Genomic DNA, 27,422 nt, shown 5'->3' with positions numbered 1-27,422 from the left:
ATATACTGTGGAATTCACAAGTTGTTCGTATAGCTTTCAAGCTATAACAGTGATAGTTGAGATGTATATTGCAGAGTCATAAACATTATAATAGAGGTATATTTTTCATATTAACCTTTGAAATGGTTATTTTGTTGATTATGCATCAAAAGATTTGCCTAATGATTTTCACTACTAGGGTGTAATTGGCTGATTCCGAAGACGATTGGATGCGATTTGTAAGAAATAAAATCATTGAATGCTAACTGGAGCCTTGGTACGATCGGAAAATGTTAATTGTTTATACAAAACTGAGGAACATAACCTAAATACGCGTTGTTTGCTTGTCATTTGCAAGAGATCAAAAGTCGTTCTGTTATGTTGGAATCCATTCGATGCAAACATTGCATTGAGGCGGGGCTGGTCGATGGGGCGGTGACTTTGGAATACGCTTTGCTTTGTATACGAAATGGGCCATCGGAATTCGATTGAGTTAATACCTCTCTGAGTCTTGGAATAAAGTTATGTGCATATATAAACAAATTGCATGAAATATCTCTTTTCTGTAAACCGCTGCCAGACAGTGGGGCTTGGAATTGAATAAACACACATTTCGAGAGATACATTTTGAAATAACTTATTTTTGATTCAGTTGTCCACTCATGAAGATTTGTTGATATTTATGTAAAGCGGTCCTTTTCGTCAAAACTAAGCACGGAAATTTCTCGAACACATCAGTAAAAAATGCAGTCTACTGAAATATGCATCCACGTTTGCGGAGTGTCCAGAATGCGTGCTTCTGTTTACTGAAATTCCGAAAGACACACGTTATGTTCAGTTGTTGAAATGTAATCACGTCGGTTTGTTTCTCATCATCATCGCATCGCACCACATCACCGTTTATAGTAAATGTGGAAGATTTAAAAACTGTTCAACAGTAAAGGACGATTCTGTAAAATTTATGCGAATTAGTTTCACTAATGGTGGTGATGAGCTCACTTCGTCCGCGTTCCTTGTCGCTGTGTTTTCAATTGGTGATTCGATGGCAATGCTAGCATCTTTTACACCTTCGCATTATGTTGCCAACATAAGTTTTTTTCGATGCATATATTGTATGTACAGGGTCCGCCATCTAACATTTTTTTTGAGCTAGCGGTTATTTCGACATTGGTAACCTTAATGTCACTTCTGATTTGACAGAAACTTTGTTTTATCCTTCCGCTGAACGAAAATGGTTGTGTATACGCTTGAGGAAAGCGTGAAAATAGTGCAGTTTTACTTTGAAGAAGACCCCGATTTTTGCAAAAAAATCATCTTCTCGGATGAGACACATTTTCATCTCGGCGGGTATGTTAATAAGCAAAATTGTCGCATCTGGGGGACGGAAAACCCGCACTTTATCATGGAGAAGCCGATGCATCCTCAGAGAGTGATGGTTTGGTGCGGATTTTTATCTGGCGGCATCATTAGACCATTTTTCTTCGAAATTGAGGTAGGAGCCGCCGCCACGGTCAATGGTGAGCGCTACCGCGCCATGATTAGCGATTGGTTCTTCCCGTTACTTGAAGAGGAAGACTTGGACACCATTTGTTTCCAACAATACGGCGCTCCGTGCCACACAGCCAACGCTACGATCGATCTTCTGCGCACAGTCTTCGAAGATCGAATTATCAGTGGAAATTCGAATGTCGTTTGGCCGCCTCAGAGCTGTGATTTGACGACGTTAGACTATTATCTTTGAGGGGCTGTCAAAGATAAGTGTTGTGTGGACAAGACAAAGACTATTCAAGCCTTGAAGGACAACATTCGTGCAGCCATAGCTGAAATAAAGCTGCTTTCAATCGAAAATGTACTAAAAAACTGGACCGACCGTGTGGCGTTCTGCAAGGCCAGCCGAGGCAGCCATTTGAATGAAATTATATTCAACAATTAACCGGAAGGATTGTACTTTAATATGAAAAAATAAATTTTGAAATCGGATGAACCGTTTGTGTTTTATTGCATGTTTAAAAAAAAGTTACATGGCGGACCCTGTACATGGAAATGTAGGCCTTGTAAGGGAATATTTATTCACAGGGAGAGGCCAATCGAGCCTACAATCAGAAAAATATTATCGCAACAGTTACTATTTGAAGAGGTTAATTTGACCATGCGAGTATACTACTGGGTGCGAAATATAGTAAGATTATGTTCATAATTTCAAAATTCTTTATTTATTCTTCCAAATCTATTTCGTCCCCCTAAAAGTAATCTTTCCGGCCGGCAATGCACTTGTGCCAACGTTTTTTCGAATACTTGTGTTAAAACTCCTTTCATTAGACCGATCAAAACACTGTTTATTTGATGATCAGCTTTAGCTGTAAGTAGCATTTGTTTATTTCAATTCAGATTCTAACTTAATAAAACTTACAAATTTGCAGTATTCCAAATCACCGATCGTATTACCTCACTGGGTTTAGGTTAAGTTAATTAAGTTCACTAGAAATTTAGGATTAATTCAAACAAATTATAAAGATTTGACCGATGTCAAATAGACTCGAAACTTACGCAATTAAATTCGACACAAAAATCGCAAATATAGCTGAATGCTTAATTTTAGGTACTAATTGATTTAGAAACCAGCTTTAAACGACACTGTCACGCTTCACGTGTAATATTTATTTTGTTTTTAACTTATTCTCTCATCTATCGTCTTTCCGTGACAGTGTCAGGCTGAGTCGGTGGGTTCACCAAGGGGTACTCGCTGTCACATACCCTCTCCCGTGAAGCATTTTCACTATATCATTTGACGTCGAGTAACGCCAACTTAACTACTGGTCGTCTGATGATTCCATTTGCTGTTTTGACCCATGCCTGCCGAACATGTCCAGCCGGACTTGGAATTGTTTTCTCAACTCTTCCCCGCAACCATTGATTCCGGATTGCTCCATCGACCACCAACACTAGATCTCCCACACCGATCTCCTTGACTTCTTCGAACCATTTTGATCGCCTTGAAATTACCGGAACATATTCCTTTAACCTTCTCCTCCAGAATTCATCCACAAGATGCTGCGCAAGTTTCCAGCTACTTCTCAGAGTACTTCGCTCTTGTGTTGGTTGTACTGGAAGTTGTTTCACTCCGTTGGAACTGCCCAATAAAAAGTGGTTAGGCGTTAATGATTCCTGGTCTGCTGATTCAAGCGGTATATATGTGAGAGGTCTGGAATTGAACATTGCTTCTGCTTCTAGAATAATAGTTTCTAGTGTTTCGTCATCTGGTCTACGAGGCGACTCCAGCAAACCACTTATTGCTACTTTAACTGATTTGACCAAGCGCTCCCAAGCCCCTCCCATGTGGGGCGCTGCGGGGGGGTTAAAATTCCATTTGGTATTCGCGTTTGTGAATATTGACGCCATGGTGGTATTACGCTCTTCGATTTCCTTTTTTAATCGTCTATCCGCTCCCTGAAAGTTAGTCCCGTTGTCACTAAATATTTCTGCTGGGGCGCCTCTTCGTGACACAAATCGTCTAACTGCCATCACGCAGGACTCAGTGGACAAACTATGAATGACCTCCATGTGTACCGCTCGAATAGTGAGGCACGTGAAAAGTCCAATCCACTGCTTGACATTACTTTCTTATAACACCAGCTTCATCCAAGAATGGCCAACATTTGTAAATCGGGCTCGACTTAGCCACCGCCGGAGCCTTCATAGAATGGCAGTTTCTCGGGCGGACACAATTTTTACCGAGCTCGGCAACCTCATTTTTGAAAGAATGCGCCTGTGCTTGTATCCACAGGCACCGCTCTGCATCTGCGAATTCTTGCTTAGTAAACACACCAGCTTCCCGACGTTTAGATCGTGAGTTTGATATAAACCGATTCACGTATGCTTGTGTACGAATAAGTCTCTCCCATTTGCTGAATCGGTGGACCTCAATGAGTGTAATTTCAATTGAACGGTGTGTGAGGCAATCTTTTGTATCCTGTAGTGTATTATCTAGACCTTCTGGTAGCGAAGGCCATGCGGTTTCGGGTTTCAGTAAAACTTCAGGACTACGAAACCATCGGCTATCTGGGTCAAGTTTCGGACCGGTGCCCCATTTAGTAGCATCATCTGCGACGTTAGAGTTACTCGGAAACCATCGCCACTCAGTAAGCTTAGTTGTAGACAAAATTTCGCTTACGCGGAAACCAACAAATGGAGGATATTTCCGCTGTTTAGAGTGTATCCATGAGAGCACTGTTTTGGAGTCCGTCCATAAGAAACGCTGAGTGACTGGAAGAGAGTGCATGGAACAGATACTGTTCAGCAGCCTGGTTCCTAAGACAGCTGCCTGGAGCTCCAGTTTAGGAATCGTTTGCATCTTTAGTGGGGCGACTTTCGTCTTAGCTGACACCAAAGTAGCTAATGGACCGTGAGTACCTATGATTCGAAAGTAGGCTACACTGGCATAAGCGGATTCACTAGCATCTACGAATACGTGGATTTGTAGTGAGGAGTAGGTGTCAGGACTTGCGTTTGGAAAATAACACCTAGGAATTCTGAGGTCGTTCAGCTTTGGGAAAAGTTGAACCCAATTTCTCCAGGGAGCGACAAGATTTTCACCAATGTGGTCATCCCATTCTATACCCGACGCCCAAATTTTCTGCATGATGATTTTTCCGTGCACCAGAAAGAATGCTGCCAGTCCTAAAGGATCGAAAAGAGTCATGACTACTCTCAAGACTTCTCGTTTTGTCGGTACATACGAAGGTTCTAGAATATACTCCCAGCGATCATGCATTTGAAATGTATACGTGAACTCGTCGCTGCTGGGAATCCATTTCATTCCAAGAATCGATGCCTTGACATCCATTTTTCCCTCCGTCAGTTGCCGATCATATTGTTCATAACTCGTTCCCATACGTTTCGTTATCTCTTCGAAATTGGACATGAAATTTCGAATTTCGAATCCTGCTTTAGCGTGAATCATCTTGACGTCGTTCCCCACTTTTACAGCTTCTTCAATTGTTCCGAAGCTATCCAAATAATCGTCCACATAGTGGTAATGAATGATTGCTTCCGTCGCTCTAGGACATTGTTCAGAATATACCTGAGCATTTGTATTTTTAATGTATTGTGCGGAGCAAGGGGAACAAGTGGAACCGAATGTGGCCACATCCATCACAAACACCGTAGGTTCGCAGTCAGTCGTTTCGCGCCATATAAATCTTTGAAACTGGCGATCTGCTTCGCGAATTTGAATGCGGTGGAACATCTCTTTAATGTCTCCCGCCAACGCACAGTGATATTGTCGGAATTGACTCAAAACTTTCGGAAGTGATGTCATCATATCTGGTCCTTTGAGTAGCACCGAATTCAATGATACGCTTTCCACCGTGGCTGCAGCGTCCCAGAATAAACGAATCTTGTTTTTTCTTTTGTTCACAACCACTCCTAGCGGTAAGTACCAGCTTTTTTCAGGTCTGGTGGAAGATAATTCATAATAAGTGGCTTTATGCGCGTAGCCTTTATCTTGGTACTCCTCAATTTTTTGTCTGACACAGTCATACAAATGCGGGTTATTACTGAGTTTTTTCTCCAAAGACTGCAGACGTCGGTAAGCCATTCCGTAACTGTGGGGTAAGCAAACATCATCTTCCTTCCATAACAGCCCAGTCTCATAGCCTGTCGGAGTTTTTCTCGTCGTATTTTCTAATAATATTCTTGCTCGCTTGTTATCGTCTGATTCAATAGCAGACGAAGGGAGGATATACGCATTATCCGCCGTTAAATAATCACGAACTAGTTCATCAAGATCCTCATCTGGTTTTTTATTTTGAGCAACGTGAAAACCGCTTATTACTTGCTCCGTTCCGTTCAGTGAATTGCCATACACACTCCAACCAAGACGACATTTAGCGGCTATCGGGTCATGCCACCCTCCTTCTCGAACTTTCAACGGAATAGTGAGTTTCAGGTTGTCGAGACCGATCAGCAACTTGGGTTCCACTTTCTCGTAATCGTTCAGTGGGAGACCGCGAAGGTGCGGGAATTTGATCGCCAGCTTGCGATAACAAAGGGATTGTGGCGGTAGAAGTAATTTTCCTACTGTTCGAGCGTCGGATAACTTGAAACGCTTTGACAGGTTACTTCCTGCAATGTCGACAGTTATTCTATGGGAATCCGGTTCGAGACGTTTAACGTTTCCGGTCCACTGTAGATTCAAAGGTTCGACTGTACCATCAAGTCCTAATTGTTTAGCGACTTCTTTTTCCAAAAGTGTCAACTGGGATCCTTCATCAATAAACGCAAAAACGGTTTTTTTTTGTGTCTTGCCGAAAAGCGTCACTGGGAGGATTCGGAATAAAGGACCACCACGTACACCGAATTGTTCGCGGTGACTTGTGGAGACTGCGGTGTTCACCGCCGCTGGGTGTAATAAAATGTGATGGCGAAGCCTACAACCTTCAATTCCACAGCCCATCCACGTCTTACAGGGCCATTTGCCGTGGTAATTAACACTCCTAATACCAAGCCTAAAAAAGTTACGCGAAGCACCAAGCCTCAAAAAAAGTTGGAACGGTAAATTTGAGCTATCATAGCTCAGTTGATACTTGACCAATTTCGATAAATTTTTCACCCTCGAATTTTGTGAAGTTTGTAGATTTTTTTAAGTATATCATTATTGGCAATCTTTTAGGAAAAACTAATGAAAATCAGATTTTTCCCGTTCCAAGTTTTTTTTCGAGCTCATAACGTGCCCTATCTGCATTCATGCGGCACCTGCATCGCGAATCGGATATTGAGAACTTCAACTTTACCGAGTCATAACTTTGTTGTTAGTCAACCGATCTTCAAAATTTGTTCACCATTGGAAAGGTAATACTTCCAGAAATAAAATGCACTGAAAAAACCGAAAAATAGGGTTTTCTACCCAAAGTTATAATGAAAACTGTAGATAGATGACCTAAGAAAAGATGAGACTTTTTACAATGATCGTAAATATCTCGAAATTCAAAGCGATGACCTATATATTTTTATACATCATTCGATTGCTAGTGATACCAGCTACAATTTTCGCACAATTACCATTCCTACACAATCAGAAAACATTGAGAAATCGATGAATTTATGAATATATATATGAATTTTTCATTTTTTTCACATGTTTGTATATAACTCAAAAATTAAAGCGATGACATGTACATTTTTTTGATTCAAAATATTGAAATCATTGCCAGAAACAATGTATTGATGATCAAAATTATATATCCGTTCAAAGAATCTCAAGAAATTTGGTACAAATACAGAGAATTTCTATTATTGGAAAAATTTTGCAAAAAAAAAACAAATAAAAACTTTGAAATTTTATGACATATATTTTTTTATTATTTTAGTTGGAAATTTATTATAAACAAAATTTACAAAAAAAACTGAAACTTTAATTTCACTGAAAATTTTAAAATTTTTAGTAAATAACACAAAACTCTTAAAATATTTTTGTATTGGACAAACGATCTAAACAACTTTTATGCACAACACAAACGCATTTGATAACTACTAAAATTCTGATTTTGTTGTAGGTTTGCCGTAGAATCTCAAAAAATAGATAAAAGATCGGAAATTTTAAAATTTCCGAGTTAAATTGCATTTCACAGTGGAAAAAACATTTGTGGCTTAACCTTATACTTTAGAGCTATGATGTCTTCAAAACAAATGATCAGTGAAGATAAGCCATATGTCGATGTACATGGTATTAGGGTGGCTCTTATTATTAAGGTGATCCAAAACTTATTTTCCGGATTTATTGAGATAAAGGACTACATTTTTCGGCAAAATTGTAGATAAACTTATATCGAGCCGCTTTGCTGAGGACTTCATAGTAGTATCTGCAACGGTTTTAGTGTTACAGCTATTTTTAAAGAGCAACTTAGGGTGTTCCTAAAAAAATTTTGCTCTAGCATTTATATTTTTCTCTTTTCGTATAGGTATCTTTGAACATCTTTTAGAGTTAGTTAAAACCAATTTTTTAATGACTGGCGTGTTCAGGTTGCGTTTTCTGAACCGAAGTTATGAGCAAAACTAGTTCAAAAACAGGTTATTTTCAAACTGCTATATCTAACATTGAGGAAAACGAAAAAAATCCGTTTCTTGTATTTGACAAAATATATTTTCGAGCATGTTTATAAAAAAAGGCGGAGGAGATATTTTTTAAAATTTTTTAAAGTTATGTTCATACATTGGGTTTTTTCATTGAAAAATATTCGTATCAGTCATTTATTAGCTATATAAGGTATTTTTGTCTTCTAAAGTGTCAAATTAATTCAAGTGCATATTCGGGAAGAAATCATTCTGCATTCTTCGGGGAATGCAGAATGGTGTCGCTTTTGTAAAATCTCTAACGCTTCTCGGTGGTTCTATCAACCGTGCATTTTGGGACCTCCAGATCGTTCAGCATCCTTTCGGGGATGCAGGACGACAAAACTTCGCTTTTGTGTTGGTTGTACTGGAAGTTGTTTCACTCCGTTGGAACTGCCCAATAAAAAGTGGTTAGGCGTTAATGATTCCTGGTCTGCTGATTCAAGCGGTATATATGTGAGAGGTCTGGAATTGAACATTGCTTCTGCTTCTAGAATAATAGTTTCTAGTGTTTCGTCATCTGGTCTACGAGGCGACTCCAGCAAACCACTTATTGCTACTTTAACTGATTTGACCAAGCGCTCCCAAGCCCCTCCCATGTGGGGCGCTGCGGGGGGGTTAAAATTCCATTTGGTATTCGCGTTTGTGAATATTGACGCCATGGTGGTATTACGCTCTTCGATTTCCTTTTTTAATCGTCTATCCGCTCCCTGAAAGTTAGTCCCGTTGTCACTAAATATTTCTGCTGGGGCGCCTCTTCGTGACACAAATCGTCTAACTGCCATCACGCAGGACTCAGTGGACAAACTATGAATGACCTCCATGTGTACCGCTCGAATAGTGAGGCACGTGAAAAGTCCAATCCACTGCTTGACATTACTTTCTTATAACACCAGCTTCATCCAAGAATGGCCAACATTTGTAAATCGGGCTCGACTTAGCCACCGCCGGAGCCTTCATAGAATGGCAGTTTCTCGGGCGGACACAATTTTTACCGAGCTCGGCAACCTCATTTTTGAAAGAATGCGCCTGTGCTTGTATCCACAGGCACCGCTCTGCATCTGCGAATTCTTGCTTAGTAAACACACCAGCTTCCCGACGTTTAGATCGTGAGTTTGATATAAACCGATTCACGTATGCTTGTGTACGAATAAGTCTCTCCCATTTGCTGAATCGGTGGACCTCAATGAGTGTAATTTCAATTGAACGGTGTGTGAGGCAATCTTTTGTATCCTGTAGTGTATTATCTAGACCTTCTGGTAGCGAAGGCCATGCGGTTTCGGGTTTCAGTAAAACTTCAGGACTACGAAACCATCGGCTATCTGGGTCAAGTTTCGGACCGGTGCCCCATTTAGTAGCATCATCTGCGACGTTAGAGTTACTCGGAAACCATCGCCACTCAGTAAGCTTAGTTGTAGACAAAATTTCGCTTACGCGGAAACCAACAAATGGAGGATATTTCCGCTGTTTAGAGTGTATCCATGAGAGCACTGTTTTGGAGTCCGTCCATAAGAAACGCTGAGTGACTGGAAGAGAGTGCATGGAACAGATACTGTTCAGCAGCCTGGTTCCTAAGACAGCTGCCTGGAGCTCCAGTTTAGGAATCGTTTGCATCTTTAGTGGGGCGACTTTCGTCTTAGCTGACACCAAAGTAGCTAATGGACCGTGAGTACCTATGATTCGAAAGTAGGCTACACTGGCATAAGCGGATTCACTAGCATCTACGAATACGTGGATTTGTAGTGAGGAGTAGGTGTCAGGACTTGCGTTTGGAAAATAACACCTAGGAATTCTGAGGTCGTTCAGCTTTGGGAAAAGTTGAACCCAATTTCTCCAGGGAGCGACAAGATTTTCACCAATGTGGTCATCCCATTCTATACCCGACGCCCAAATTTTCTGCATGATGATTTTTCCGTGCACCAGAAAGAATGCTGCCAGTCCTAAAGGATCGAAAAGAGTCATGACTACTCTCAAGACTTCTCGTTTTGTCGGTACATACGAAGGTTCTAGAATATACTCCCAGCGATCATGCATTTGAAATGTATACGTGAACTCGTCGCTGCTGGGAATCCATTTCATTCCAAGAATCGATGCCTTGACATCCATTTTTCCCTCCGTCAGTTGCCGATCATATTGTTCATAACTCGTTCCCATACGTTTCGTTATCTCTTCGAAATTGGACATGAAATTTCGAATTTCGAATCCTGCTTTAGCGTGAATCATCTTGACGTCGTTCCCCACTTTTACAGCTTCTTCAATTGTTCCGAAGCTATCCAAATAATCGTCCACATAGTGGTAATGAATGATTGCTTCCGTCGCTCTAGGACATTGTTCAGAATATACCTGAGCATTTGTATTTTTAATGTATTGTGCGGAGCAAGGGGAACAAGTGGAACCGAATGTGGCCACATCCATCACAAACACCGTAGGTTCGCAGTCAGTCGTTTCGCGCCATATAAATCTTTGAAACTGGCGATCTGCTTCGCGAATTTGAATGCGGTGGAACATCTCTTTAATGTCTCCCGCCAACGCACAGTGATATTGTCGGAATTGACTCAAAACTTTCGGAAGTGATGTCATCATATCTGGTCCTTTGAGTAGCACCGAATTCAATGATACGCTTTCCACCGTGGCTGCAGCGTCCCAGAATAAACGAATCTTGTTTTTTCTTTTGTTCACAACCACTCCTAGCGGTAAGTACCAGCTTTTTTCAGGTCTGGTGGAAGATAATTCATAATAAGTGGCTTTATGCGCGTAGCCTTTATCTTGGTACTCCTCAATTTTTTGTCTGACACAGTCATACAAATGCGGGTTATTACTGAGTTTTTTCTCCAAAGACTGCAGACGTCGGTAAGCCATTCCGTAACTGTGGGGTAAGCAAACATCATCTTCCTTCCATAACAGCCCAGTCTCATAGCCTGTCGGAGTTTTTCTCGTCGTATTTTCTAATAATATTCTTGCTCGCTTGTTATCGTCTGATTCAATAGCAGACGAAGGGAGGATATACGCATTATCCGCCGTTAAATAATCACGAACTAGTTCATCAAGATCCTCATCTGGTTTTTTATTTTGAGCAACGTGAAAACCGCTTATTACTTGCTCCGTTCCGTTCAGTGAATTGCCATACACACTCCAACCAAGACGACATTTAGCGGCTATCGGGTCATGCCACCCTCCTTCTCGAACTTTCAACGGAATAGTGAGTTTCAGGTTGTCGAGACCGATCAGCAACTTGGGTTCCACTTTCTCGTAATCGTTCAGTGGGAGACCGCGAAGGTGCGGGAATTTGATCGCCAGCTTGCGATAACAAAGGGATTGTGGCGGTAGAAGTAATTTTCCTACTGTTCGAGCGTCGGATAACTTGAAACGCTTTGACAGGTTACTTCCTGCAATGTCGACAGTTATTCTATGGGAATCCGGTTCGAGACGTTTAACGTTTCCGGTCCACTGTAGATTCAAAGGTTCGACTGTACCATCAAGTCCTAATTGTTTAGCGACTTCTTTTTCCAAAAGTGTCAACTGGGATCCTTCATCAATAAACGCAAAAACGGTTTTTTTTTGTGTCTTGCCGAAAAGCGTCACTGGGAGGATTCGGAATAAAGGACCACCACGTACACCGAATTGTTCGCGGTGACTTGTGGAGACTGCGGTGTTCACCGCCGCTGGGTGTAATAAAATGTGATGGCGAAGCCTACAACCTTCAATTCCACAGCCCATCCACGTCTTACAGGGCCATTTGCCGTGGTAATTAACACTCCTAATACCAAGCCTAAAAAAGTTACGCGAAGCACCAAGCCTCAAAAAAAGTTGGAACGGTAAATTTGAGCTATCATAGCTCAGTTGATACTTGACCAATTTCGATAAATTTTTCACCCTCGAATTTTGTGAAGTTTGTAGATTTTTTTAAGTATATCATTATTGGCAATCTTTTAGGAAAAACTAATGAAAATCAGATTTTTCCCGTTCCAAGTTTTTTTTTCGAGCTCATAACGTGCCCTATCTGCATTCATGCGGCACCTGCATCGCGAATCGGATATTGAGAACTTCAACTTTACCGAGTCATAACTTTGTTGTTAGTCAACCGATCTTCAAAATTTGTTCACCATTGGAAAGGTAATACTTCCAGAAATAAAATGCACTGAAAAAACCGAAAAATAGGGTTTTCTACCCAAAGTTATAATGAAAACTGTAGATAGATGACCTAAGAAAAGATGAGACTTTTTACAATGATCGTAAATATCTCGAAATTCAAAGCGATGACCTATATATTTTTATACATCATTCGATTGCTAGTGATACCAGCTACAATTTTCGCACAATTACCATTCCTACACAATCAGAAAACATTGAGAAATCGATGAATTTATGAATATATATATGAATTTTTCATTTTTTTCACATGTTTGTATATAACTCAAAAATTAAAGCGATGACATGTACATTTTTTTGATTCAAAATATTGAAATCATTGCCAGAAACAATGTATTGATGATCAAAATTATATATCCGTTCAAAGAATCTCAAGAAATTTGGTACAAATACAGAGAATTTCTATTATTGGAAAAATTTTGCAAAAAAAAAACAAATAAAAACTTTGAAATTTTATGACATATATTTTTTTATTATTTTAGTTGGAAATTTATTATAAACAAAATTTACAAAAAAAACTGAAACTTTAATTTCACTGAAAATTTTAAAATTTTTAGTAAATAACACAAAACTCTTAAAATATTTTTGTATTGGACAAACGATCTAAACAACTTTTATGCACAACACAAACGCATTTGATAACTACTAAAATTCTGATTTTGTTGTAGGTTTGCCGTAGAATCTCAAAAAATAGATAAAAGATCGGAAATTTTAAAATTTCCGAGTTAAATTGCATTTCACAGTGGAAAAAACATTTGTGGCTTAACCTTATACTTTAGAGCTATGATGTCTTCAAAACAAATGATCAGTGAAGATAAGCCATATGTCGATGTACATGGTATTAGGGTGGCTCTTATTATTAAGGTGATCCAAAACTTATTTTCCGGATTTATTGAGATAAAGGACTACATTTTTCGGCAAAATTGTAGATAAACTTATATCGAGCCGCTTTGCTGAGGACTTCATAGTAGTATCTGCAACGGTTTTAGTGTTACAGCTATTTTTAAAGAGCAACTTAGGGTGTTCCTAAAAAAATTTTGCTCTAGCATTTATATTTTTCTCTTTTCGTATAGGTATCTTTGAACATCTTTTAGAGTTAGTTAAAACCAATTTTTTAATGACTGGCGTGTTCAGGTTGCGTTTTCTGAACCGAAGTTATGAGCAAAACTAGTTCAAAAACAGGTTATTTTCAAACTGCTATATCTAACATTGAGGAAAACGAAAAAAATCCGTTTCTTGTATTTGACAAAATATATTTTCGAGCATGTTTATAAAAAAAGGCGGAGGAGATATTTTTTAAAATTTTTTAAAGTTATGTTCATACATTGGGTTTTTTCATTGAAAAATATTCGTATCAGTCATTTATTAGCTATATAAGGTATTTTTGTCTTCTAAAGTGTCAAATTAATTCAAGTGCATATTCGGGAAGAAATCATTCTGCATTCTTCGGGGAATGCAGAATGGTGTCGCTTTTGTAAAATCTCTAACGCTTCTCGGTGGTTCTATCAACCGTGCATTTTGGGACCTCCAGATCGTTCAGCATCCTTTCGGGGATGCAGGACGACTTATTTCTTTATGTTTTGTGCTGTTTTCCCACCTCACCTAATTCTCAATTCCCTTCCATGTTCCTTTTATCCTTCCCTTCCCATCAAGAAGTTGATGAAAAGTTACGCAAGGCACGAATCTCCAAATAACTAGGGGAACATGCCACTTGAGCCAATTAGTTCTGATAACATAGGTGCAGGGTTTCATTCAGTAAAACGCATTCAAACGAAGAGGTTGTTTTTCGAGACGAAGACAACTGTAAGTTGCAAATAGATTGGTTGGTTGGTGCTAATCGCAAAGGCTGCTGCAAAGCCAATATTCGGGGCGATTCCAGTTTCATAAGTGCCTGAAATAGTGGAACTCACTTCACTGAGAAAGATGGCCTAACCGATTTGAGAATTGTTTCATTTTGTAGGTTACACTAGTTCATGCACTAGCTTTCATGTTTTTCAAAACTCAAACAAAACTGTTTGAAGAATACATTTTTATATGAGAATAAGAGAGATATGAGAAAGGCATCATTACACAACCAGGTGGATAAAAACAAGTTTTACTTAATTTCGAATGATTTTTTGTGCTAAATTCAGAATTCTTCTTTTTCTAAATTGTTTACTAATAGAAAATTCAAATAATTTTCGAATTCTATACATTCCGAAATAATTCTAAGTTTATGATATTTAAATTCTAATATTCTATCGATTATAATTGATGTCGTTTAGGATAGCGGAAAATTTAAGATATATTTTTTTGTTCTTAATTGCTTGTAAAACAAAAATCGAGCAATAATTTTTTTTTAAATTGTAGTTGGTTTCTTTGGCCATGGGTTAGTTTATGAAATTCATATAAATTTACGTTCTATTTCTTTTTGTACAAAGATATTGAAATAATTTAAAATTTTCGTGTTGTCACAAAATTTATTTTATTGTTAGAAACAAATTCTACGTCTCTTTGAAACAGATGAAATCAAAACGGATTCCAATATTTTCACTTTGATTTGCAGAAACGTTGGAACGCAATATATATCAGAAATTTTGAAATTTCCGATCTTCTACCGATTTTTTGAGATTTTACGGAAAACCTAAAACAAAAAAACCTAATTTTAGTAGTTAACAATTCCGTTTGGGTTGTGCATAAAAATTGTTTAGATCTTTTGTCCAATACAAAAACATTATTATTTTTAGAGTTTAGGTATATTTACCAACATTTTTTAAGATTATCAGTGAAATCCAAGTTTCAGTTTTTTTGTAAATTTTGTTCATAATAAATTTCCAACTAAAATAATAAAAAAATATATGTCATAAAATTTCAAAGTTTTTATTTGTTTTTTTTTTGCAAAATTTTTCCAATAATAGAAATTCTCTGTATTTGTACCAAATTTCTTGAGATTCTTTGAACGGATATATAATTTTGATCATCAATACATTGTTTCTGGTAATGATTCCAATACTCTGAATCAAAAAAATGTACATGTCATCGCTTTAATTTTTGAGTTATATACAAACATGTGAAAAAAAATGAAAAAATCATATATATTTATAAATCCATCGATTGTTTAATGTTTTCTTTTGATTGTGCAGGAATGGTAGTTGAGCGAAAATTGTAGCTGGTATCACTAGCAATCGAATGATGTATAAAAATATATAGGTCATCGCTTTGAATTTCGAGATATTTACGATCATTGTAAAAAGTCTCATCTTTTCTTAGGTCATCTATCTACAGTTATCATTATAACTTTGGGTAGACAACCCTATTTTCAGTTTTTTTTGAGTGCGTTTTATTTGTGGAAGTAGTACCTTTCCAATGGTGAACAAATTTTGAAGATCGGTTGACTAACAACAAAGTTATGACTCGGTAAAGTTGAAGTATTCAATATTTTCTATGCGACGTTTATGCCAAAGGAAAGAAAATTGGAAAGCAGATAGGGCATATTGGGCGCGTGAAAAAAACTTGGAACGGGAAAAATTAAATTTTCATTGGTTTTCCTTTGTCAATCGTCTGCTACAAAGTTTTGGAATCAATCTACGAACTTCACAAAATTTGAGGGTGAAAAATTTATTCAGATTCGTTGAAAAACAGCTGAGCTATGACAGCTCAAAGTTACCGTTCCAACTTTTTTTGAGGCTTGGTATTTGGAGTGTTAAGGCACATTCTGCAAAGCAAATTTTGGTGTACTACCTTGAATCTTTCGTCCAACGTTAATGATTTAAATTTAAAACAGTCAGCCACCCGATCGTTCTGACATATTTCTTCGATTATTCTCCATGGAGCCCAAATTGTTTTCAGCTTCGGAATGCGTTTGAACAAAGGCTTGTTTCTTTGTTCGTGGTTTGCTATCTTCCTTCACTGGGGGGTCGTCTGCAACTTCATACGCAAGCTCCACTATTGCTGACATAAATGAACCAAAGGCTTTCAAGTTGGGTTCTGTAATCGTTCCTTTGTATGCTGACCACTTTAACCTATAGTCAACTGGCAACTTAGCCACCATGTCGTGAAGAAGTGTGGGATTAGATAGGTGCGCACTCATCTTAGTATTTTTGATGTGTTCCACTAAGTTGTCCACTGCATTTCCGAACTCAATAACACTCTCCATGTTATTCATTTCTGGTGATGGCATCAATCGTATCTTTTCTATCAATGTACGAATCAGTGTTTCTGGACGTCCGTATCTCATCTGTAAAGTTTTAATTACATGCCGTACACTATCAGGAGAAAGAAGCCGACTGCGAACCATCTCCAAGGCAGGTCCCTTAAGGCATCGCTGTAATCTTATAAGATTTTCATCTTGAGAGAATCCGCAGGTCGCGGTCGAACGCTCAAAATTACTAATCCACATAGGCCATTCTTCAGGTTCACCTGAGAAAGTAGGAAGATCTTTCCCCATCACCTGGCGCGCAGCAATCTGACGACTAGTTGGACAGACTTTGTTCTGGTCATTCTCCGTTTCTGTAACTATATTTTGAGCGGTAAAATCGTCGAAGACATTCTTTATAGCACTGTCTTTGTTTCCCTCTGGAATTTGTGAAGTCGTCTTGAGCGTCGATTCGGATATCGATCCTGAGTCCGGAAACTGTGGTTCCGAACGCTCTAACCAATCTTCTACTCTATCATCCGAGCTGCCTTCTCTCTGTCCAATACTACCTTTGCTACTTTCGTATTGCGACAGTTGGCTAACTATCTTAGATTTCTTCTCGATCGACTGCTTTCGTATTAGCATTTGTTTTTTACGGAACTCCTTTTCTTCTTCTAGTTTTCGCCGTTGAAATGTCCTTTCCTCTGCTAACTTCTTACTCTCAATGGCTAATTCCTGTTCTTTTAAAAGTTTATCTTGATTTAACTCCAAATCACGCATTTCCTTTTGTGAAATTAATTCAAGTTCTTGAAGCTGCCTCTGCTCTTCTATTATTGTCAGTTCAAGTTCAAAGCGGGCTCGCGTACTCGAACTGGCACTAATCTGTTCACTCCTCTTTGAGCTAGTTTTACTGCCTGAGACTGAGCCACCCTTGCTGCTGCCGGGCGTCTTTGAGGGCTTTGATGTCACGATCTTCTTCTTAGTACCAGTTGTCTCATTTGAATGCCCAGAACCATTAAGGGGTTCGCATGTTGCACAATTCCAAGGACGATGTTTAACGCTAGCATCCACTTTGACACAGCTATAGTGAGACCACAATTGACATGTATCACACGCAACCATATCATCAATGTGGTCCGGCTCGTCACAGATCGCACAATTGTATTCCACAGACGAATCAATCCCTTTGTTATGTTCCATTATAGGTGCTCGTGTGCAAATTTCTAAAGAATGTTAAAACTGCTTTCCTTAGACCGATCAAAACACTGTTTATTTGATGATCAGCTTTAGCTGTAAGTAGCATTTGTTTATTTCAATTCAGATTCTAACTTAATAAAACTTACAAATTTGCAGTATTCCAAATCACCGATCGTATTACCTCACTGGGTTTAGGTTAGGTTAATTAAGTTCACTAGAAATTTAGGATTAATTCAAACAAATTATAAAGATTTGACCGATGTCAAATAGACTCGAAACTTACGCAATTAAATTCGATACAAAAATCGCAAATATAGCTGAATGCTTAATTTTAGGTACTAATTGATTAAGAAACCAGCTTTAAACGACACTGTCACGCTTCACGTGTAATATTTAATTTGTTTTTAACTTATTCTCTCATCTATCGTCTTTCCGTGACAGTGTCAGGCTGAGTCGGTGGGTTCACCAAGGGGTACTCGCTGTCACAACTTGAAACAGTTGTTAAAATTAATTTTCGGAATAGCCTTCAATGCACGTAGCGTTTGATGTCTTCTATTGACTGAAAACGGTTTCCCCGGATGATTGCTGGAAAAACAACTTCTTACACTCTTATACCATTCAAAGAAGTTCGTCGAGATAAGCAAATTTGTGTGTGAAAAATAATTTACGGAACTACACGATGGTATATGCAATGAAATTAAAATAATGCCACTCATGTTGCTAGTAGAAGAAAAAGTCGATTTTGTCCATCTAACATTCAAATAAAAGGTCTTAGGGTCCTAAATAAACTCCATCGGTCCATCAGATCCGACCTCCGGTTCAGAAGATACAGGTTGATTTGTGTGAAAATTTCACATAAATTTATCGAGTTGATCGGATTCACAGATTTTGAGAGTCGGCGACCAAATAAACTTATTTATTTGTCGGTATTCGGTTTTCGATACCGGAAAGTACCCAAACGATTTCTCTAAGATGGTTACACTGATTTTCAAAAATTTAGAATCTAATGGTTCACTCATTTCGAGGTCGTTCTATAGTTCACTACTCCCGTCCCGAACGTAAGCGGTTTTGTTTTATCGACTGACTTGGATGAGATGAGAAAGCGAACGAATTTAGAATTTAATGAAATGGTTAACAATCTTTTAGGTGAATTCAACTGACTTCGGCTATACCGATTTCCAAATTCCGTTTCCGAAAGTGTTGGGAATAGAGTAGCTAAGAGATGGCCAAAACAAATTTAATAAACAAAAATTCCAATACCAAAAGATCGTCAATTTTGGGCTCAAAACCATTTAAATTTATTCGGCATACTAATTCATGGACATACGAAATATTTTGGGTTATACTGGTCTCTGAATAGAGTTTATGGAAGAACCATAAAAATGCAAAAAACTCAAACTTCTACATCTCATGCAATGTTTAATCGATTGTCACATGTTTAGATTGAAAGGATTAGTTGTAAGGTTTCATACAATTTATATCTTCTATTCGTCTTGCAGTTCTGAAATTTTAATAATTTAATCATTATAATAATTTCATGAAAACTAAACACAACGAAAAATATTTACGCGGAAAACACATACTGATTGATAAAAAAAGGTATCATCTCACTGCTAGTAGATTGAGCTCGTTTTTCATTTAAATCTGATTGCCGGATCTAAAATTACAATGCAAATAGAAGTGGAATTATCAAAGCTGGTTGGTAAAATCTAATTGAGAGATTTTGTAATTTGATGGTCAAGAACATGCATTTCGGCTATATCGGTTTCCGATTCCGCCAGTACCGCAAATAGCAGTTCAAAATTCTTCAAAGGCCTCTTCGTTTTCTGAAGACGGGACCAATTTTCACAAATTATATAAGGTGAAAAATATTACAAATTTTCAACTGTTATACTATGCAAAGATCGCAAAAATTCCTCGAAATTGCACTAAAACTTTTCTTATATGTAACAGTCTCATTAGTTGTTGATCAAACTAAGTGGATTTGGTAATAATTGCTCTCGGATTCCGGTACCGGAAGTAGTGGTTGTTGACCGCCAAAAGAAAAGGAAACTCAACTCGATTTCACAGGAATGAAGAAACTGATTTTTACAAGCCTAGGCTCAAATGAAAGGTTTTATAGTTTGGTTCAATTGGTTCAAGTAAACCACAAAAATGTGCTTAACGCTTACGCGTACGTTAAATGGGTAACATACACAAAAACAAAAGATGAAACTTACACGACATGTAAACCGATAGTACTATGAAATAGACATCACTACCCAACGTCCACCAGCTGCGTTCCATCGAGAATTTCTTGGACAACCTGAAGCGTACGATCTACTTCAACCATTTTGTCGCGAATACTGAGAAGGAATTGATAAATAAAACGAAGAAAGAACTCAAAAACACGCCTCGTTTAGAAGTTTTTTTTTTACAAGTAAGCTTAAATAATTACCATCCAAGGGAGATTTATTAAAAGCAATTATCTATCTCAGATTTTTTTTATTACCATCCGAAAAAAAACAAGTGCAAACGTTAGGCTGGACCGATTTTCTTAAATATAGGGTAAGGGCTCCCTATTTCATCTCATTTGTAAGGACGTTACTTTAAAAACCTGATTCAGCCACCAAAATCACTACGATTTTTTCATTTTTCTGCTTAATTCGCCTTGCCCCACATAGGGAATTGATCTACATTCCTCGGAAATTAAAATAATATTTAAAAAATCTAGTGATATGTTCACAACTGTGCTCCTTATTTCATCTCAAAGGTTTTATATTCATCCTATCGTTGGTCCTTTATTCATCCCATAAATTAGCAATGGCGACAGCAATCAAAACCAAAATATTGCACTATTACACTCTCAGGTTCAAAATGTCAGAATTTTCGTTAAAAAGGGCCTAATGCCAACTATGACACAACACACGATATTTTAAAAAACAGTTGGGAATCATTTCGACGTTTAAAATTTTTGGGATCGTTTTTATTACCTTTCGTTTCAAATTTAAAATTTTACTCTGCAGTTAATTTGGAGAACTTAAAAATAAACAAAAAAAGAATTGTTACTATTTAGGCATTAGCCCTTCTTAAAACAAAATGCAGAATCAGAGATGCCATTCATACAGATTTATCTGTATTGTATAGATTATTACGTTCGCGTTCGTTAAATCAGATTACAGATTTTCTAAATTGAATACAGATTTGTAAAGGTTCATTAGTATTTGATTGCAGTACTTCTTTAAAAGTTTATTAATCAACGGACAAATCACATGTTAAAAAGGAAATCTTTTGTGCAAATGTTTGATGATGAACACTAATAAACATTTATATTAAAATTTAAAACCAATTTGAATTTGATTTGAATTTTAATTTGATTCATTTTATTAGTGAAAACAGATAGAGCAGGTACATATTTTCTATGAAAATATCTGGCATCTCTGTGCACAGCCGATGAAACACACACATTTAACAGTGTTATGGTGACGTATAGCGAAAAGAAACCAGTACTACTAGATTTGCACAATGGTTATTTCATTAGTATTTAACACGTTCTATTTGGTAATATTAGAATCCGAAACAGTTTTATTTATATATAAATATCAATGATATAATTAAACTAATGTCACGGATCTCATATTTTTATAGCTTTTATTGCTTATCAGGTAATTTCAGAAGTCTTTAATCGTTGAATAAACAAGTGGAAAGTGAACATTTCTAACTATAAAGTCATCCAACATTGAATAGAAACATGATGAATTGTAAAACTTCAGACGAAAGTGTTTCCTAAATCGAAAAAAGAATTTATTTTAAATGAAAAAAGCGATCGTTGAACGTTTTTTAACTATGTTTTTCAATTGGAAAGTGTGGCAAAACCTAGAATAAATGTTTTAAAATGTTCCACAGTTTTGTTCAGGTACGTTTAAAGATATGATTAATGTTCAAAGTTATGAGGTGATGGAATGAGATGGAAATTGGAGCTGAGATAAAATAGGGAGCCCTTACCCTAGATTCAAATGTAGAATTTTGTTCATATCCGTTTTTCGGTTCCGGAAATACAGGGTTAAGTGTGAATGAAGAGCGATTCGTCATTTAGAGCGACAATGCAAAATATGGAATTTCCCGATTTTTAAAATTTAATATCCCGATTCTGGAAGTACGACTGAGTAGATTTTTACATACTTAGACTCAAATGATAGGTTTTATAATCTCATAGACTACTATTGACTTTTGTTCGGATCCCACCATCCGTGCCAGAACAACAGGGTGAAGTTTGTTTAAAATTTTGAATTGTCATTTGGAATGAATATCAAAGAGGTGGGTGGGTAATGTCAGAGACATAATTAAATGTCGTGAATACGAATAAAATTTGCACTCTTCCGCACAGTTCGCAAACTTCTCGAAAGTGATGGTTGGAGTAAGCTTCAAGCAAGAAACTTAATTTCTCATATAGAATGGCTATGCAATCGCTGTGAAAACCGACTTTACAACCGATGCCCGGACGGTCGAGTGTTATATACCATTCGACTCAGTTCGTCGAGATCACAAAATGTCTCAATGAATGTATGTATGTGTGTATGTGACAAATGTCACTCAATTTTTTTAGAGATGGCTGAACCGATTTTCATAAACTCAGATTCATTCGAAAGGTCTTATAGTCCCATATACTGCTATTAAATGTTATCCTGATTCGACTTCCGGTTCCGGAATTACAGGGTGATTTGGAAAAGAATAGTCACACACGTTTCTCAGAGATGACGATTTTTACAAACTTAGATTTAGATGAAAAGTTTTACGGTTTCATACAAAATTTCATTTGAATTCAACTTTCGACTCAGCAATCAAGTTTCTCCGACATTTCTCAACCGATTTTCACAAACTAAACAGCATATAGAAGACATTGAAACTTTTTGAAAAGTTCCCGAAAAATTGATGCAGATTCGACTTTCGGTTCTGGTATTACTGTGCGATTAGCGAAAATTTTCAATTTCATGAGTACTTTTGCACAAGCGATGACAAAACGAGGGGCACATTTTTTAAAAATTATTGCTTAATTAATCTAGTTGGCAAATGTTGTTAGTTAGTCAATATATTAAACAATTTTGTGACTACTATTTCCCTTCCGAAAGCACCGCTATTTAGTGAAGAAAAGCTCCAAAATTCGATTTCTCAGCAACGGTTGAACTGTCCTGTGATTTTCTTAAAGATACGGTGCAATTGAAAATGACGTAATTCATAATTCAAAATGACGATGCATACGTGTGCGTTTGTACGTGCGGTACGGAAGAAGAAAACACCACCGGCTTTTATCCGTTCGCAGTGTGTTTTGTTCAATTTTGTATAAATTTCGGGGTTGCTACATTAAAATTTACATTTTTCAGGTGAAAAATATGTAAATCTTTTATTCAATTTGAACCTACTTATTATTATTATCACAAAATCATGACAACGTTGCTTTTCTAAAAAAGTACAGTTATTATTTCTCTCATATAGAAAGTTTATGTTTTCACTTGAAAAACCGACTAGTGAAAATTGGCTAAGTGTTCTATATCATTCGATAAAGTTAATCGACTTGAGCAATATTTGTGTGTGTGTATGTGTGTGAGTATGTGTCCAACAATGTCACTCATAAAATTAAAACTATAATAGTCACATACTGCCCATACTCGCATATCAGTCCCATATCGATTTTCGCCATTTTTGAGTTAGCTTGAGGAATGAAATCTATCCTCAATTGTGCTGATTAATTTCATCCGAGTCCGACTTCCGGTTCCAGAATTATAGAGTAAAGTGTATTTAATCATTCAGTGCGACGATGCAAAATAAAGAATAAATCCTAATAACTTGACATAACTGTTTACAAATTGAAAAGGTTATGTTAGTTCATGCCCAACAAATTTTTCTTATTATATTTAATATTGTAAAAAAAATTATTGACAGAATCTTCTAGTGATATTTTTGAAAATATAAGTAATATGAGAAAGGCATCATTAAACTACTAGGTGGATTAAAAAGGATTCTTACATTTAAGGTTACTTGCAATATGAATCTTCTTCGTGTACAATTTGTGCTACTGTAACAGTCCAATATTCGTTTTTTTTATTTTAGTAATATCCTTATTTTTAATCATATTTATTTGTATACTACATTTTACTTACGATCTATATTTAGGTTCGATTAAAATTGTCAATCAGGAAAATACATTTTATCAAGGCACTTGTTTCTTATATCGTATGTGTTTTTTTGCCAAGAAATTATCGTAATATATCTTACACTAATTTGGGCTCATTTTTGACATCAACTTATTCAGATTGATTCGGGTAGTTTACAAAGGTATGCTTTAACTTTTATGTCACATGTTCGGCAACATTTCTCAAACCAGACGTATCAGCAAAAATATAGTTGAACGTGGTCATAGGTTACTATCTGAAATAATTATGAGAATAGAAAAATAATAATTTGTCGATTACGTCACTTGTACGATTACGTCTCCGAAAATGAATTGTTGGTCACATGATCTTCGAAAATATAGCGATAATGAGTGTTGACGTCTTTTTTACCATTACATCACCGGAACCGCATGTGACAGTCATTTGAGCTTCAAACCCTTTTAACGATTCAATAGTAGTTTCCAAACGAGCCTAACTGTGTTGAAATCGGTTCAGTAATCTGCAAAGAGTACAAGCGTCTGTTTGCTATGCTATTCGGCACAAAAAGAACGTTACACACACATGACATTTGTCGAAATGACGCTATCTGCTTTCTGTCAAAAGTTACGGCACCCCATGGCAACCGAACATCTTCCCCTACTTATTGAATAATCCTGATTCGCGAGACTAAAAAATGCTCAAGCGACGGATACTGCGAATTTAGCACGCAAAGTTGAACTATGTCAACCGCATATTATTGTCAGTGTTATCGGTTTTATGTTATCAGCTTTATATGGGATGTGTGAAAATTTACAAGTCAATCGTGTGATTCAAGTTGAAAATTTAAAATTGATTTGCAGCAAACCTATCCGTGAGTGTTTCTTTTATTTTATTTTTTAGTAGTGGTGTGTCATCTCGCGTTACTTACACATCGTAGAATAATCACAGGAGCTCGTCTGTTACAGTTCTTCGGTTCAGAGGTCACTGTGGTCGATCAAGTTAAATACATCGGGGTTATTCTTGACTCAAAACTGAATAGGTCTGCTCATATTGACTTCAGGATTAAAAGAGCTTGCTTGGCTTTCGACCAATGCAGACGAGCTTTTGGAAAATCATGGGGACTCAAACCCAGATACATTCAATGGATCTACACAACTATTGTTAGACCAATTTTAGCATATGGATGTCTTGTATGTTGGCAGAAAGAAGAAGTTTCGAAAGTTCAGTCAAAGCTAAATCATCTCCAAATGATGGTTCTAATGGTGATGACAGGAGCATTCACGACAACTCCTACTGCTACTCTAGAGGCGCTACTGTGCATTAAACCACTACATGTTTTTCTAAAACAAGAAGCATTATCTTGTGCATACCGTTTTAAGGTTACAGGGCTTTGGAACAGTAACCCTATAAACTATGCTACTAGCCACACTCGCTTGTGGTCTCAAATGGTTACCTGAGATGAGTATTGACTCGCTCCTAGTGACATAACTCTCACATGCAGTTTTCTTTTCAAAACATTCAATGCGAGCTATCCTCTTCGTGAGGAATCGTTTTCTGGTTATATGGAATGACAACTTGGTGAACACGTAGTTTGTCATACGGACGGTTCTCTGTTGAATGGTCGGGCTGGTGTCTTACCTTACCTTACCTTACCTTACCTAACAGCTATAGGCCTGGGGTGTCCTTTGCTGTATCAAGAATACGTCTCTACATAACTCGGTCCATGGCTGCTCGTCGCCAGCCACTCAAGGCACGGATGCTTTTGAGATCACCCTCCACTTGATCGATCCACCTTGCTCGCTGCGCTCCTCTTCTTCCTGTACCAGTCGGATTAGATTCAAGAACCATTTTCACTGGGCTGTCGTCCGACATCCTTATGACATGCCCAGCCCATCGTAGACGTCCGATTTTAGCTGTCCGTACGATAGGTGGTTCTCCTAGCAGCTGTTGCAATTCGTGATTCATACGCCGTCTCCACGTTCCGTCTTCCATCTGCACTCCGCCATAGATGGTCCTCAGTACCTTTCTTTCGAAAACAATGAGGGCGCGTTGGTCCTCTGCCAACATAGCCCAGGTCTTGTGGCCATAGAGAACAACCGGTCTAATAAGCGTTTTGTAGATGGTCAATTTCGTGCGATTGCGTACTTTTCTCGATCGAAGGGTTTTTCTGAGCCCAAAGTACGCACGATTCCCTACCAAAATACGTCTCTGTATTTCTCTGCTGGTGTCATTGTCGGCGGTCACCAGTGAGCCCAACCACCTCGATATCGTCACCGTCTATCAATATTCGTGGTGGGAGGCGTAGTGTTTCTTATCTAGAGCCTCTTCCTCTCATTTATTTTGTTTTCGACGCATTTATGGCCAGTCCGATACGCCTAGCTTCAGCTTTCAGTCCGATGTAGGTTTCCGTCGTCTTCTCAAGGTTACGTGTTACATATTCAGCGAAGCCAAAAAGTTGTACGGACTTTCGGAAGATCGTGCCACTCGTGTCGATCCTCGCTCTTCGAATCACACCTTCCAAAGCAATATTGAACAAGATACACGAGAGTCCATCACCTTGCCGTAGCCCTCTCCGAGATTCTAAGGGACTCGAGAGCGTCCCAGATACTCGGACGTAGCACATCACTCTATCCATCGTTGCTTTGACCAATCGCGTCAGTTTATCCGGGAAACCGTATTCGTGCATGATAGCTGTTCTCGATCGATTGTGTCGTATGCCACTTTGAAGTCCATGCATAGGTGATGCGTGGGTACGTTGTATTCACGACACTTCTGGAGTACTTGTCTTATCGCGAATATGTGATCCGTAGTGGCGCGGGCTCCAGTAAATCCCGCTTGGTACGGCCCTACGAATTCCTTAGCTATTGGTGATAGACGACGGCAAAGGATTTGGGAGAGTGCCTTGTAGGCGGCGTTAAGCAATGTGATTGCGCGGTAATTGCAACAATCTAGCTTATCGCTCTTTTTGTAGACGGGACATACCACTCCAACCATCCATTCCTGTGGTAGAATCTCCTCCTCCCAAATCTTAGAAATCATCCAGTGCAGCGCTCTAACCAGTGCCTCTCCTCCATGTTTGTGCAGCTCGCTTGGTAACTGGTCATTGCCCGCGGCTTTGTTGTTCCCCAGCTTGCGAATCTCCTCACTTATCTCTGTCAGATCAGGTGCTGGGGATCTGTCGTCGGCTGAGCGTGCACCCAGATTGATTCCTGTGTCGTTCTCTGTATCCTGTGCTTCGCCATTCAGATGCTCGTCATAGTACTGCTTCCACCTGTCGATCACTTCACGTTCGTTCGTGAGAAGGTTACCACTGGTATCTCTGCACATTTCGGCCTGTGGCGTGAAGCCTCTACGTGAGCGGTTCAACTTCTCATAGAATTTCCGTGTATCATTTGCGCGGTACACCAGTTCCATCGCTTCGCGATCTTGGTCTTCCTGGTGGCGCTTTTTCTTCCGGAAAACCGTGTTCTGTCTGTCCCGTGCCTGTCTGTATCGTTCCTCGTTCGCTCTAGTGCGGTGTTGTAGCATCCTCGCCCTTGCTGCATTCTTCTCTTCGACCAACTGCTGACATTCGCCGTCAAACCAGTCATTTCCTCGATTCGATAACCTCGTACCTAGAACGGTTGAAGCAGTGCTACTCACGGCGGATCTTATATTCCTCCATCCGTCTTCAAAAGTCTTCCGTTGGGAGCACTTGCTCCAGTTGTTGCGCGTATTCCTCGGCAGTACGAACGCTACGTAGCTGC

This window comes from Malaya genurostris, chromosome 1, assembly GCF_030247185.1.
Source record: "Malaya genurostris strain Urasoe2022 chromosome 1, Malgen_1.1, whole genome shotgun sequence".
NCBI classification, from domain to species: Eukaryota; Metazoa; Arthropoda; class Insecta; order Diptera; family Culicidae; genus Malaya; species Malaya genurostris.
Note: the sequence above shows the minus strand (reverse complement) of the source record.